General features: G+C 43.7%; 1 long non-coding RNA gene across 1 annotated transcript in view; it reads right to left on the bottom strand.

The window, feature by feature from the left end:
- Positions 1-11465: 11465 nt before the first annotated feature.
- LOC146821136 (uncharacterized) overlaps positions 11466-15038 on the bottom strand; it is a 222734-nt gene continuing 219161 nt past the window's right edge. The window contains exon 3 of the long non-coding RNA XR_014963119.1: positions 11466-12363. This is a non-coding gene — a long non-coding RNA (uncharacterized LOC146821136). The remainder of the gene's footprint in view (positions 12364-15038) is intronic.

The raw sequence follows: 15038 nt of genomic DNA, 5'->3' as shown, positions 1-15038 counted from the left end.
TACCTGTAGAACCGGTCTGTGTTGGGTATGCTGACAAACGGGACAGTGAATGATCGCAGTTTTAATCAAATCTAGGGGAATATGCATCCCTCTACTTTCTGCCCACCTGCTAGTGCTCGCTCGCCCAAATGTCCGCTTTTCTGATGCGCCCATTTAGCCATGCCCACCAAGTCAGAATCCTGCGTCGCCACCTCAGCTTCACGAATCTTCGCTTCTTGGTCTGCAAAGGAATTGCACCAACGCTCTAGTGAGTCAGTCGGGCAATGAGCATCAACATGATAAACTGTGACTGTACTCTGGGATAACAATTCCCAAATCTCCTGCCACAACTCCTTTCCCCAAACCTCCCTATTGTGAATCATCCAATTATGAGCATGTCATGTGGGAAGCCAAGTGGCTAACCCATTGGCCGTAGACCATGAATCAGTATAAATGTGACATGTACCAGGGAGCTCTTGCTTTAAAGCCTGGTAAACTGCGTACAATTCTGCAAACTGACTACTTCTTCCCTCTCCAGTAGTCGACAGCAACTTTTTGGTCACAGGATTGTATGACACCGCCTTCCAATGTCTCTTGGTCCCCACATATCTGGCTGAGCCATCTGTAAACCACACATGCTTTTTGTCCTCCGTGGACAACTCTGAGAATGGCCCGCCCCATTTCACTGGGGACTCTCGCACTTTGGGTACATCTTGCAACATTTCTACATCTGCTACTAGAGTTTGCGCCACTTGCTCATGCAGCACTGCGGTACCTTTAGGACCCACTCGTGCCCTGTCTTGTATGTACCATTTCCACTTTATGACGCTAGCCTCCTGTGCATGCCCAATCCTGTGTGTCTTGGGTGAGCTCATCACCCATTGCATGATAGGAATTTCAGGTCTCAAAAATACATTGTGCCCCAGGGTTAATTGCTCGGTATCCACTAGAGCCCAATAACATGCCAACAACTGCTTTTCGAAAGGAGTGTACCGCTCTCCAGCATCAGGTAGTTTCTTTGTCCAAAACCCTAGGGGCACCTTCTGTCTCCCCTGTTTTTGCCACAGGCTCCAGGTCACATACTGATCCTGGACTGTTACATTCAAATCAATGCTTCCCTCTCGTATGGGCCATAGATCCAGGGCACGCTGTATAGCCTACTTCGCTGACTCAAATGCCTGTTTCTGGGCCTCCCCCCACTCAAACTCATGCTTCTTCCATGTAACCTTGTACAGAGGGGCCAAGCTTTGACTCAAATGGGGAATGTGCTGTCTCCAAAAACCAAACAATCCAATGAAGCGCTGCGCCTCCTTCCTGTTTCGCGGCACTGCAAACTCCTCGATCTTTTGCCTTACTTGTGGCAGCACCTCTCTATGCCCCTTATGCCACTGAATACCCAAAAACTTCACACTCTGGGAGGGTCCCTGCACCTTCTCTGGGTTAATCACCCACCCTTTGCTCTGCAAATGCTCTACAATTCTGTCTAGCTGAGCCTGCACCTGTTCTTGGGACTCTCCTTGAATCAACACGTCATCAATATAATGACAAAGCTGTATTTCAGGAATAACTGACACCTCATCCAAATGCTCTGCCACCAACCGGTGACAGATTGTAGGGCTATGTAAGTACCCTTGGGGCAAAGATTGAAATGTAAATTGTCTACCACTCCACGAGAAGGAGAATTGCTCCTGGGACTCGGGGGCAATTGGAATCGTGAAAAAAGCATTGGCAATATCAAGTGCCGCATACCATGTCCCATTGTGTTTCTGAATTTTCTCAATCAAAGTGATGGTGTCGGGGACCGCGGCTGTCAATGGGGGCGTATGCTTATTCAGCTCACGGTAATCAACAGTCATACGCCAGCTTCCGTCAGGTTTGCGCACGGGCCACACAGGGTTATTCCACGCCGTGGTAACCGGTCTCACCACCCCCGCCTCCACAAAGTCCCGTATGGTTGCGGTAATCTCATCATGTCCCCCTGGGATCCTGTACTGCTTCATGTGAACCCCTTTCGTTGCTTGGGGCACCTTCACTGGGGGAATGTTCAAGCGCCCCACCCTCACACCAGCCACAGAGAGGTACTGATTTGACCCAAACTGATAACATCCGTCATCTAAAAGTAGGGTCATACCTTTCAAAATGTCAATACCAATAATGTACTCTGGAATGGGCACGATCAAGACAGTGTATGCTCTCTTGGGAAGTCTGCCTATTTTTATCTGAATTACCGTTTGCACTGCTGGTGTCTCCTGTCCACCCAAACCCGTGATAGTAAAATACTGTCCTTTAAATTTTCGTGGAGTGCCATGTATCAAGGTGACCTCCGCTCCGGTGTCTACTAAAGCTCGCACCTCCTGAACGTTTCTATTTTTCCAATAGATCTCAACCCTCACATGTGGTCTAATATCTTTGCGAGCCCATCCCTGCACCGGAGCTTGGCCCATTTTCTAATCTAACTTTCGCCTGCGCAGCTCTGCATCTGCCCGGCGCAGGTCATGGCGCAGATCTGAATACAATGTCGGGTAATCCTTAGGGAACAACTCCTCCTCTTCCCGGTCCCCATCTGAATCTGTGCAATCTCGGTCCCAATCTTTCTCTTTTGTCACCCTCACATGAGATTCCCTCTCTCTCTCCACACCTGCCTTGTCATGCTTTTCCTCAAGCTCTGCTTCCCTGTGACTTACTTTCTTGTTATCTTTTCTATTCACATGCCTTCTCCCCTCCTTTTTATCCAGTCCTCACTTACGGTACATTTCCCACATGCTTTTGGTCTCGATACCATCAATTTCACTCCTCGACACCCCATCCTTTAACAGCGCCAAAAACATATCACGTCGGGTTACTCGGTTATTATCAGTGCGGGGCTCTGAGCGCAAAGCCCTGTCTGGCTTGTTCCATTCCCCAAGCTCTCCCAGCTCATGGACTGCCTCAACCACTTCTCCTACAGTATTACCAGTTTGATTGATTAACAGAGTCATTATTACCGCTTTGTATGCAGGGGGTGCCAAACAAATGATTTTGTTCCGCACGGACACAGTCATTCTCTGGCCCATCAAATCATGCGCCTCATCTATAAGGATTGCCAGCTTCATTCCCTCCTCCTTAATTCTCTGTGAGGCATCTCATAGGGTAAACCATGGCTTTTCATTCCCAGGCCAATCTGAATCTGTGGGGTACTTATGACTACATCCCTGTGCGGCTAGCTGCAACAGGGTAATTTGGTCATCACTATTGTAATTCCGAAAATGTCCCTGCACAGTAGGATCAGTACTGAGAGTGCAACATTTGGCAGCATCTCCACTGTCTAACATGATCCCAGAAGCGCCTTGATCATAGAGGTGCACCATCCAATTTAATAGTGCCTTGCCAGGCTTCTGTCTAAATCTCTCTAAAACATCACTGATCTCCTGCTGAGTAAAATCCTCCAGACTATTTACCATAATTCCCTGCGGGTTATGTGGACCGGATTGAAGTTTCCGTTTTAGGATGAGCTGCACTTCCACTCTCTTACTATTATTTACCTCCTCCTCCTTTTCTCTTTGTAAAGGCTGCTCTCCTTCCGAGGGGAACTCTGATGATTCCCAGATGTTAGAGTCCCAGGTGGATGGATCAAAATCTAAGCCTGCTTTGGCAATCGCTAAATGGTCTTTTCGCTTACTCACTCTACCCCTCCTTTTCTTGTATCTGTATTCAGCGACACGGACTGCAGCCCGTTCTGCTATAGTCTGATATGTTTCTAATTTGTCTTGTAATAGCTTATTCTGACAGGAAAGCATCGTAGACATATTCTTAGCTTCAACAAGTTGTTTTTCTAAGCTTAAATGTTCCTGCTGCAGAGATAAGTATTTGTCAAAAACTTGACGGTAGGCATGCAACAGAGCCCAACCTCGGCGGCTCACTGTATATAATTCTTTACCTTTTTACACGGGAACCTTCTGTAAACAATTTAAAACATCTTCTGGCGTTGCTTCGCCCAAACAGTCAAACCAGCTCTCACTTAATCCTGTGCTTTTAGAATACTCACGTGCCAGCGCGGAGTACGGCGTCGCCTCCCATCAAGGAATTTGCATGGGGGCAAAAGGAATTTCACTTGGTGCCAAGGAACCAAAACCACCTTTCGTCTTTTTAAACATGTTCCTAACCGCGTAATTTACAAATCCTGCTGACGAATACGCCAAAATGTATTGCCTTGCCCACTTGCGTAATCTAAATTTATGCACACCACTTACTTACACAGAAACTCCAACACTCCTCTGGAGGTAAAATGAGCTTTATTAGTATTGTAGACAAAGGCAATAAGTCACTGAAGCTAGTAAGTTCTTAGGCACCAAGTGAAAAGATGAATACACCACACTATATATATACACAAATATGAGATCTGGAATGTAGATATATAAAAAGTTAATGTACAAAGCACCTCACCAGATGCGTCTGCACCGGAGTCTTCAACATCCCTGGCCAAGCACCGAAAACACCAAGTCGGGAACCCTGTAGAGACTGGGGCACAGGAAGTAATCTCTCCGGGCACCAAAGTCGTCCCGCGAGTGCGTCAACTCCAAGACTGAGTTCCTGAGCTCCACCTCATGGGCACCGCTTTTTATAGTTAAATCAACACGTTCGAGAACCCTCTAGCAGGCGTTTTTGCCCATCTATCCATCATAGGTGCTGGCCGCATCTCTGCATCAGACCCACCCATACAGACGTGGCCAGATTCTGCTTGGGTACGCCGAGGCAAAAGACATTCCTTTCCCTATCTCCGGCCTTGGAGAGCCTTGCACAGCGCATCCTCCCTATGTCCTAGAGATAAGCATAGAATGCACAAAAACAAGCTCGAGGCACAAAATAACCTCACGAGGTATGTCTTGCACCAGCTCGTACTGGTTTACGTGAAAGTTACTGCTGAAGTGTAACTACAGGTCAAAGCAGCATAAAATGGAAATGCAATACAACAAAATGGAAGACCAGAGCATCACATGGAATCGAGGTCAATATGCAGTTTAGCACGTGTAACGTGTAAAATGGCAAATGCAATACAGGGTAGGTGCTTAAAAAGATTATTCTCTCCACCATCATGGTACAGGCTATTAGGACAGACACTGGACTGAATGCATGGAGCTATTTAGCTTTTGTGGAGACTTTGAAATTCTAGACAAGAATTGAGCAATAACTGTGTCAAAATATACACTCTGTGTAAAAGGAAATTATAAATAGTGAATTACACAGGGCTAGATCTGGCAGTGAAAACATCCATGACCTAAGTAAGAAATTAGTATTACAAGGCAGAATGACAAATCTAGCAAACGTTTGCAAAGCCGAGTACCATATGGTGACAAAACAGATAGCCAGGGAAAATGACCTGAGATAACCTGGCATATCTCAGAAATAAAAAAATCTGTATCCCGTTTGATGAGCGTTTGGCTTGAGGGAAAAATATTGCCCTACCTTGAAAACATACCAAACATATGTTTAAGAAGATGTCTTTTGAAAATTAGTGGGGGTAATAATCAGGTTTTAAATCCTCTCAAACACAACACTCACTTTTAGAGAAGGATAGAATTTGTAAATAGGGTCTTAATGGAAAAGTGGGTTTAGTACATTTTCTAGTAGACTGTCTGTGGTTCTTAATCCAATGGAAGATGTCACTGAAGCTAATTTTACAAAAAAATTATGGTACTGAGGAAAGGGAGCAAGCTCTTAACTTATTTTTTAATATGCAATATTTGATGTAGACTTTTAGGGTGATTTTTATTATCTGCGAACAATATTTTAGTGAATATTTGAGAATTTTCTTGTATATACTGGATTTTACTCATCATGAATTCTGTTTGATTTTAGTTTGAAATGATTTTTGCAATGTATGAAAAATTGATATAAAGAGCGTTACTGCACAAATGTTTAAAAGACCATGGTCTGAATACCTTTATGCTTTGACTGACTGACAAGATGCAGTGCTTTTTTGAGCCTGCCAACAATTTCTCCATTTTCTGTTCATAGGCTAGACTGTAGCTACTAGAAGAAATTAGCTGCGTGGACCCGAGCCTGTCTGTGGTAAGCAGTGTACTTCGCAACAGGGGTTTGTTGGGGTATGTGGCCCGACTAGAATGGAGGAGCTGCTTCTGGGAATTGTGGCCAGACAAAATGGTGCCTGCTAGCTGCTGGAAAGAGCAACTGAGGACACAGAGATTTCAAGCCATGCAGGTGGCAGGAGGGGGTGACCTGCCCATTAGGAGCAAAGGAATACCAGGAGATGTTCAGCAGGGGTGAACTCTAGGGAATTCCTAATGATGTTAAATCAAACAAAAGGAGGGGGTGACCTACCCTGTCATGGAGCCAGATCCCTGTCCCAAAAGGGGAAATAGTATCTTTCTGCTCCCCTGGCGGCAGATAAGAGGTTTCTCCCCTTAGGAGATATTGTCCAAAATCAGTCCGGGGGGTCAAAAGCCCAAAAGAAACAATGGATTTTGCATTTGTTGCAAAAGAAAGAGGTGCAGGCATTGCACTCTGGCACGGGCCACACCTACAAAAAGGACAAATCAGCATTCTGCCCCTAGGAGCGAAAGGGTGTTTGCCCCAAATTTGCCCTTGGGTGGGCAGAAAGCCAACTAAACACCAGGGAATTCAAAATGGTGCCACTCAAATATAATGAGGAGGCAGCCTATCCCTTGCATTGTGACATACCTCCACCCCAGAAGGTGCAGTAGTGTCTTTCTTTCGGTCGGCGGGCTCATAGGAGGTTTGACCCAATTAGGGAGGATGCCCCAAATCTACCCTTGGGGTGAAGCACAATAGACAGCAGGGATTTTGCATTTGGGGCAAAAGAAAGGAGCCCCAGCATTGTATTCTAGCACTGCCCATAACCTTGCCCCAAAAAAGACAAACAAGTCTTTTTGTTCCTCTCGATGGCAGACAGGTGGCTTGCCCCCAGTTTGCGTATGAGGGGCAGAAAGCCCACTGTTTAGCAGGAATATTTTTTATAGAAAATACTGTGGCGGGCCTGTCCCATCCTGATAATAAGGCCCCACCTACACCCCTAAAGCCTGGTCACTGTTTCTACTCTCCTAAGGAGTAAAACATCCCATCCAATGGCAAGGGAGAGGATATTTGTATATTTTGGATGCTGTTTTGACCTTTGGGCCAGGAGAGAGGGGATGAATCCCAATAGAGTCCCACTTGCCATTGTGAATCGCTACACTTTTTGGGATTGGGTAGGCCGCCACCTGGGGAAACCTACAAGAAACAGACATTTATGAAAACTAGACACCTGGTGGGATGCAGGGTGGAGTGATTCATGTGGACCTCACAACATTTCTGTACCCACAATGCTCTGCAAACCTCAAACCCTGTCTAAAATCACATGTTTTCCTTGCATTTCTGTTACATGGAGAACCATAATACTCCTAGCACCCGCATTTCCACACTTGTCCGAATAAAAAAGCTGCCATAATTATTTGGGTGGGCCTAGTGCCCGCAACAAGAATGGATCCACCCAGCATCAATAGTAGACTTAGCAATAGACTCCTATTAACCTTGGTTTCAGCCACAAGGCCCAGCCACACATGTGGGCACCATTTTTATTGGGACAAGTGGGGTATAGCTGGGTGGTAGGAGTTTAGTGGATTCCTGTGAATTTCAGAATTTTTCATCACAGAAAACTTGTGACATCCACACTTGGTACACCACCCTTTTTAATAATGCCTGTGGTTTGTAGGTTTTCAATGGTGGTGGACTAGAACAGCCCCAAATACAACAACTAATCCTATTGCTGACATCTCCATGTTGAGCTTAAGGGCCTTTTGTTTTGCCATCTCTTGTGACATACACAAAAGTGGTATACCTTTAGCGGTAGACATGTGGAATCTCTGATTGGTACAAAATTTTGGGATTTCCATAGATTCTTGTTCTTTCTAGCACAGACATGTGAGTTAAATGTGTGTTTTTAGGTATATTTCGAGGCTTGCAAGAACTTCCGGGTAAGAAAACCTGGTGAGAGCCACACAAGTTAACCCACCCTGAATTCCCTCTTGGGTCTAGTTTTAACAATGGTGCAGGTTTGCTAGGTTTCTCCAGGGGCTAGCTTAGCTATGCCCCAATATCCACAGTTACCTACATTACAAAAAATTGTACGTTTTCAGTGGAAAAAATTGATGTGTCCCTGTTGTGTTTTAGGCCCTTTCCTGTCATGAGCACTAAGTCTACAAACACAAGTGAAGTGCAATTTGTATTGGGAGGCATGGAGGAATTCTAGGTGGTAGAAAATGTCTGTCTAACCACTGATTTAAGTAATTTCCTCATAAAACTGTGGGAAAAATGTGTGTTTTTTGTCAAAGTTTGAGGTTTGCAAGGGCTTCTGGGTAGGAAGACCTGATGAAAGCCGTGCAAGTCACTCCATCCTGGAATGATAAAGTGTGTAGGTTTTCTAGGTTTCCCTAGGTGGCAGCTGAGCTAATGCCCAAAATCCACAACTACCCATAGTGCAAAATAAGGGCCAATTTCTTAGAGGAAAAATGTGATGTATCCATGTTGTGCTTAAAAGGAGAACAGTGGGAACACAGAATAGTAGAACATTTGTAATTACCCATTACATTTCTCAGCTTTTGTGCTTTCCAAATGTAAGCAAATGTGTAAGAAAGAAGGCATTTTGAAAAATGCCCTCTGAATCAAATTGAAGTATAGGTCCGCACAAACTCAGAGATTTCCTTGATGCCCATTTTCACACTACATACTTTACCATATGAATTGCTTGGTACACCATAAAAAACCATTGTAAGCTGCAGCTCAGTTGTTAGCTCTGGATGCCTCTGGTTCTTCAACAACCTACACACTATATATCACAGCAAACAAAGGTGTCTGGTGGACGTAATAGGTTATTGCTTAGTTTTATATTAAGTGATTCATTAGTAGTTATAAGTAGGGATCTACCACTTATAATAAGCCACAAACACAATGAAAGTTTCAGTCAAGGTCTCAATAAATGATTCCCTTGCTCAACCCTTGGTAGCTGGCAATAAGCAGGCAGACTTAACTTAGGAGACAGGTGTGTAAATCATTTAAAAACACCAATACATTACATAAGTAACACACAATACACAATAAAATCCAGCACCAATTTATAAAAAGAGGTTATATTGGTGTTTACAAATAGACACTAAAATGGCAAAAATCCAATGTAGGGAACCAGAGATATGATTTCTTTAGGAATGAGCACTTCCTAGTGCTTAAAAAACACTAGAGCCAACTTGGGACATCTGGTTACTCTTGACCGGGACAAAGTCAAGATATTAGCCCGGCCACGAGGAAGCCTTTGTCAGATACACTCATCAGGAGGCCTCGGTCAATATGTTAACTGTGCACTTAGAACCTTTTCTGGAGGATTTTCTTTCAATGTATAGTGAGGCTCCTTTTCAGGCCGGATTTGCATCAACGTCATCAGCTTAGTGCCGCGTGAACCCTCAGTCAACTTCCGGAGGTTTTCACCAGAAATTTCAGTTGAACAAACCTAAAATTCAGGCTAGGTCACAGATTGACGTAGTCGGCTTGACTCTCAACTTCAGGTCGGTCACCTTTTAGAGTCTTTTCCAAAAGTTGCTCCAAACTTCTCCAAGCTTCTGGAATTTCTTCCTGAAGTTCCTTTTATGTGTTAAAAATATTAAAAACACCAATCCAAGGATCTAGCGGCTCTGATATAGTCCCTGGGATGCTGGGGCTACAACTCCCACAATGCACCTGACCAATTCCTTAAACGTCCTCTGGAAATTCTCCAGGAGGGGGACTTCTTTTTGGAGATGATACAAGTGGACTCTGTTAACCTTAATCCTTGTGATTCAGGCATAGTCCTTAGGGCTGTAGTACCAGATTATGCAACAGGTGCAGTCCTTCTGAGTGTATTTCTTTGGGTGGGGATCAGGGTTCCAGTTGGGCAGTCATTCTTCTCCTTGTTCTTTCCAGCTGTAGATCTGAGTTGCTTGACAACTCTTCCATATCTCTCACCCTACTCATTTTTTATATATATTTTATTTCAACACTTAGTTTATTTGGAAACACCTTAAGGAAACTACACAACTGACCCTTGCTGAATTCGGAAAGCTGTCTATTTTTCAGAAATCTATACTGTCCCTGGACCATCAATTTCTACCACAAACTAGAAGTAGGTGGAAATTACAAACATTGGGAGAAATAAGTTAACTGTTAGACAAATGACACAATTGTGGTAAAAATGTTTTTTATTCAGCTCTGCATGTTCCTGAAAGCTGGGAAGATGATGAATACAGCACAGCAAACCTTTCATTGAGCCATTTTTAGAGAAAAAGCAGACAGCATTTTGCAGAGCACTTATTTCCTTTTTTCCCAAATACTCAAAATGTACCTATACGTTTCCTATTTCTTCTGTCCCCTCCAGAGGAGCCAACAAACCCAGGGTACCTTTAGATTCCTGATGATGTTGGTAAAAAAAGGCGCAAATTTAGCATAGATACCTTATGTTGAAAGTTTTTTATGGAGGCCTAAGCTCAAAGTACCCCAAATATTCAAAATAGGCTCAGCACTGGGGTGAAAAAGCCTCAGCAGTTAAGTGGTTAAACGCTATGCTACACGTTGATGACTTGAGCCGCCCCTGATGTGTTCTTGTCAATGCAGGCTGTACCCATACGGTGTAGAGTTGCACAGTGTGAACACGCTTTTGGCTCCAGGTCACATCAGAAGTTGATCGAACTCTGAATAGGCAAATGCTCTACACAGTTGAGATTTGCTTGTTTGGCCTCTATAGAAGATGAGCCTAGAGGAAAGCTGGTAATATATTCCTTAATATAGAACTGTGGCTTGCAGACACAGTGCATTGCACTGTAATGCTTCAGATAGCCCATTAGACAGTGCATAGAAGTCAGACATTGAAAGGTGGGTGCTGGCGAAAGGAACTGCTCTTCTCCTGGTAAAATATGTAAGCTTCTGCAACAAAACCTTGGCAAAGCAGTGGATGAAGGTGTTGGCTAGCTTCACTGAAATAGAGAGACAGTAGTCCATAGCACCAGTGACAAGGGCCCTCTCTCTATCGTCTCTGATGTCTCCTGGTAGCTGAGAAGACCTGCATCCCCCTGCACCAGTTTGTAACCCCTCCTGTGCCCTCACTTCAGCATCAGCACTCCTTGTACCTCACAGCCAGGGCTTGAAACCACCTCTCTCTCCACCTCCGGACCTCACCCTTGCTGCTGAAATTCAGTAAAGGACTCAAGACCTGGCTGTTGATAGAGCCTTCTTAGCACCTGGATACCCTCACAGGGGATTAGCTGCACTTTACAAGTCTTGTTTTATTTATTGATTGATTGATTGATTGATTGATAGAAAGGGAGGGGAAGTGAAGGGAAGATAAGGGGAGGTAAGGGAAGGGAAGGAAAGGGAAGGGAATGGAATGGCATGGAAGGGAAGGGATGGGAAGGGAAGGGATGCAATGCAAAGGAAAAGTCAATTTAGCAAGTATAGGGTGGTTTTGGGTCAGGGAATGGAAGGGAAGGGAAGGGAAGTGAAGGCAAGGGAAGGGAAGGGAAGGAAATAGAGAAGAAGGAAGTTAAAGGGAAAGGGAAGGGAAGCAAAGCAAAGGTCAAGTGAGTTTATTAAGTATAGGGTGGTTTTGTTTCATGAAAGGGCATGATTAAAAGATAATAAAGGGTTATTGAATTTCAATGAGTAGTTGTAAAGTGTAATAAGCAATAACATGTCTAGGAGTGTCTTGAGAATAAACCTGGATCTACATTGGACACCTTCTGCCTTAGTATATTTTTGACAGCATTTTAGTGTGCATACTGATGACTGTACTATTTTGCATATGTTTAATAATCATGATTAGCAATACTGTGAACATACACTGTACACCCTTTATAGTCATGTTCCTAGATATATTAAGAGTATATGTGTATTACTACAAGAATTCATACTTTACAATGTTTTAGACACATATTACACCATTCCTAATTTCATATCTTTCAGACTAACAATAAGTTGCGTCTCCTGATTAGGAAGCATCCCCCTGAGCACAGCATGAAAGACCCGTGGAGCGGGTATTTAAACAGTTAATCATACTCCAGTTTAGTTCAATCTTCTTTTGGATAAAGCAATACCACATTTATTCATGTCTTTTGATATTCCATTCATATGAAACAGGCATCCACCAATGTCCTATTTAAGGTCATTCAAAGTATGATAGAATCCATCCTGATGCATTTCGGGCAGACAGATGCCCTTCGTCAGGGGTCCAAATAACAGGAATGTGTGGACTCGCTGTTGGGACCTAAGTGCAATGTGGCGAGACATGCCGCAGTATGCCTCAACACTTAGATCGGGCTGGAAGTGTCTTTCAGACTACCCATTAGTGTCTAATACAGCAAGTGTCGCCATCTATAAATCGGAAAATACATAAGTCACTCATTAGATAACAATACAAGACATGGTAAGCTATTCAGAAACATTTCATATTACAATTAATATTGTAACTAAATAAAGTACAGAGTAATAAATGCACACGATTCAAATAGCACATTTCCATTGTAACTGTTACTTGTGCCATGGCACCATAATAAAGTTTGGGGTTATAGCCCTGGCTCAAAATGTCATGAAAACAACTATTTTCATTAAACACACCATTTTTTTCCCACCCATGTCCTGTACCAGTAGTGAGAAGCGCCTACCTCATAATTGCCCTCCTATCATTTAAAAAAAAAAAAAAAAAATATTTTCAGTAATAATATATTAGAGTGCAATGGCTTGGAGCCTTTATAGCTCCATAATATTTACATCAAAAACAAAATATTTTCATGATACATCACATATAAATTGTTATTCAGCATTACTGGCTCGCCAGTCCTCGATATTCAGCATATGTCTCATTTTTGTTTTCTTGTTTGCGTATGAGGAAGTGCCACCTGTAGTACTCCCAGTTAACGTGGGGGGTGGTCTACAGGGCAGACACACCACTGGCACAGTCCTGTGGAGTACTACAGTATAGTTTGTAGTCGCAAATCGGGGGAGGTTATGCTCTCTGGATCAAAAACTCCCATTTGGGTGTATTGCTTCTACATCTTATAACCTTCATGTGTTCTCCCACAGCTATCAGTTCTTCACTCCATACCCACTCAAGGTGGCCTGTTTCATTTTTTGCTTCCGCTTTGACAAGGTAATCACCCCATTGCGTAATCTGGACTTCTTCCCCCCTGCCAGTTCTGAATCATGGTGTCTGCCTCTGCCGTGACCCATTTATTGAGGTCCCGCAGATAGTCCTGCATTGCAGGGGGCTGGCTAGCATCCCATGCCATCACTACCTGTCTCCTAAATAACAGCATGGCTAAGTCAACAATCCTATGAACTTATTTACCTTTAGGCAGTTGTGGCATCATTCCCAGCAGACATACATCAGGAGTGTTCAGTATTATCTATCCGACTATGTTTAATAGCATCCACATAACCCCCTCCCATGTCAGATGCAGCACTGGGCATCCCCACACCATATGATTAAAGCCTGCCTCTGATGGACGGCATCTTGGGAAGGCTGAAGAGGTTCCCCTAAACATGTGATGCAAGTGATCGGGGTAAGACACATTTCTATAGAGGTAATACATTGTATGTATTGAAATATCAAATTTCTCGACACACGCTTGACCTGCTTTCTAATCTTTTGCCTTTGGTCATCTGTGATGATCTGTCCTGGGTCCTCTTCCCCTGAAGTCCTTAACAGTGGGTGATCCAAGGATACCTGAGCCATAAAGAGGTTATAAAAGGCTGTTACAGCCCTACGGGCTGTGCTGTGTGTAAGAGCACACTGCTTTCTCTTCTGGCCCCACCAGGTGTCAATTGCATACACTATGGCATTTGTTGGGAAAGAAAATTCCCCTGCAGGGTAAAGACGTGTACCCCTGCCCTAAGTGCCCAACTGTATCATTGTCTGGGTCCCTAATGCTGATTGTTCTTGTCATCGGCGAATATGGATCATGTGGGTGTGCAATGACATAAGCTTGTCTCATGAATTGCAGTCTTGTTGGATCGAGAGGGACACCCAAAGTGCTACCCTTGTAGTGGTGAAAGGCTACTGCCTTCACCAGGAGTTAAACAGCACAAACGCAGTGATGGCAGCATACCATGTGATGATCAGTACTAGTGACAGGCCCTTTGTACCATGTCATTGGTAGTGGCAGATGGTGATATTTGAAAGTGGTGTGGCGTAAATGTTTGTTATGACTTTTATGTAGTGAGTGACGTGGGTAAGCTTAATAGATAAACATGGAGTCCAGGCAGCATCCTCCCCTAGAAGAAAACATTGAAAAAAAGATTTGCACTTCTTCAACCGCCTCTCTTTCCTCTTCAGCACCCTCTTTTCAGTCCTCCCCAAATGCACTTCCTTGCATCTCCCTCACTTCACCACGTCAAAACATACACTGTACTCACTCACATTTAAGAAATGTATTTTACTTTTGCTCTGTAAATATTTTGCTATATGTGCACCCCCTTCACACACATTTTCACAAAATTGCATTTACAACTGGCATATACTGTGTGCTCTGGAGAGAGGCCAACCCACTGACAGACACTTTGCTTTGTCTTTAGGGTCAGCGTCAGAGTTCTCAAACACAGCTCCTCATAAACAACTACATAGCTCAAAGTATGCAAAGGAAAACATACAGAAAGAAACACAAGAGGGAGACAAAATTAAGTAAAACTTGAAATAAGAGAGGAACTAAATCGCTGGCTTGCATTGCCCTAACGTTTTTAACACTTATTGTTCATTAATCAATGGATGTTTTTGGCATTAGTATTGTTGAGGACTTGAAGATCAAGCCAGTTTTAATATCATACAGCAGATAACTGTCTATTGTAAGCACATATCTCCCCTTTACCCTTGAATTGGTTATTTGCATCAACTTCACAAGGGAAAGAACACTGACCTGCTTGTCTTTTGCATCATTTTCGTGGAGGAACAAATGCTGCAGCTCCAATTCTAATGTAGGAAGTGACATGCAGCCATGGCCTGGGGTGTCACAGTGGGGGAGGTTAGGGTGGCAAGGGGCCTCAGAACAAAATAC

The sequence above is a fragment of the Triturus cristatus genome, chromosome 6 (assembly GCF_964204655.1).
Source record: "Triturus cristatus chromosome 6, aTriCri1.1, whole genome shotgun sequence".
Classification (NCBI taxonomy): domain Eukaryota; kingdom Metazoa; phylum Chordata; class Amphibia; order Caudata; family Salamandridae; genus Triturus; species Triturus cristatus.
The sequence above is the reverse complement of the archived record's forward strand: the minus strand, read 5'-3'. Positions and strand labels throughout refer to the sequence as shown.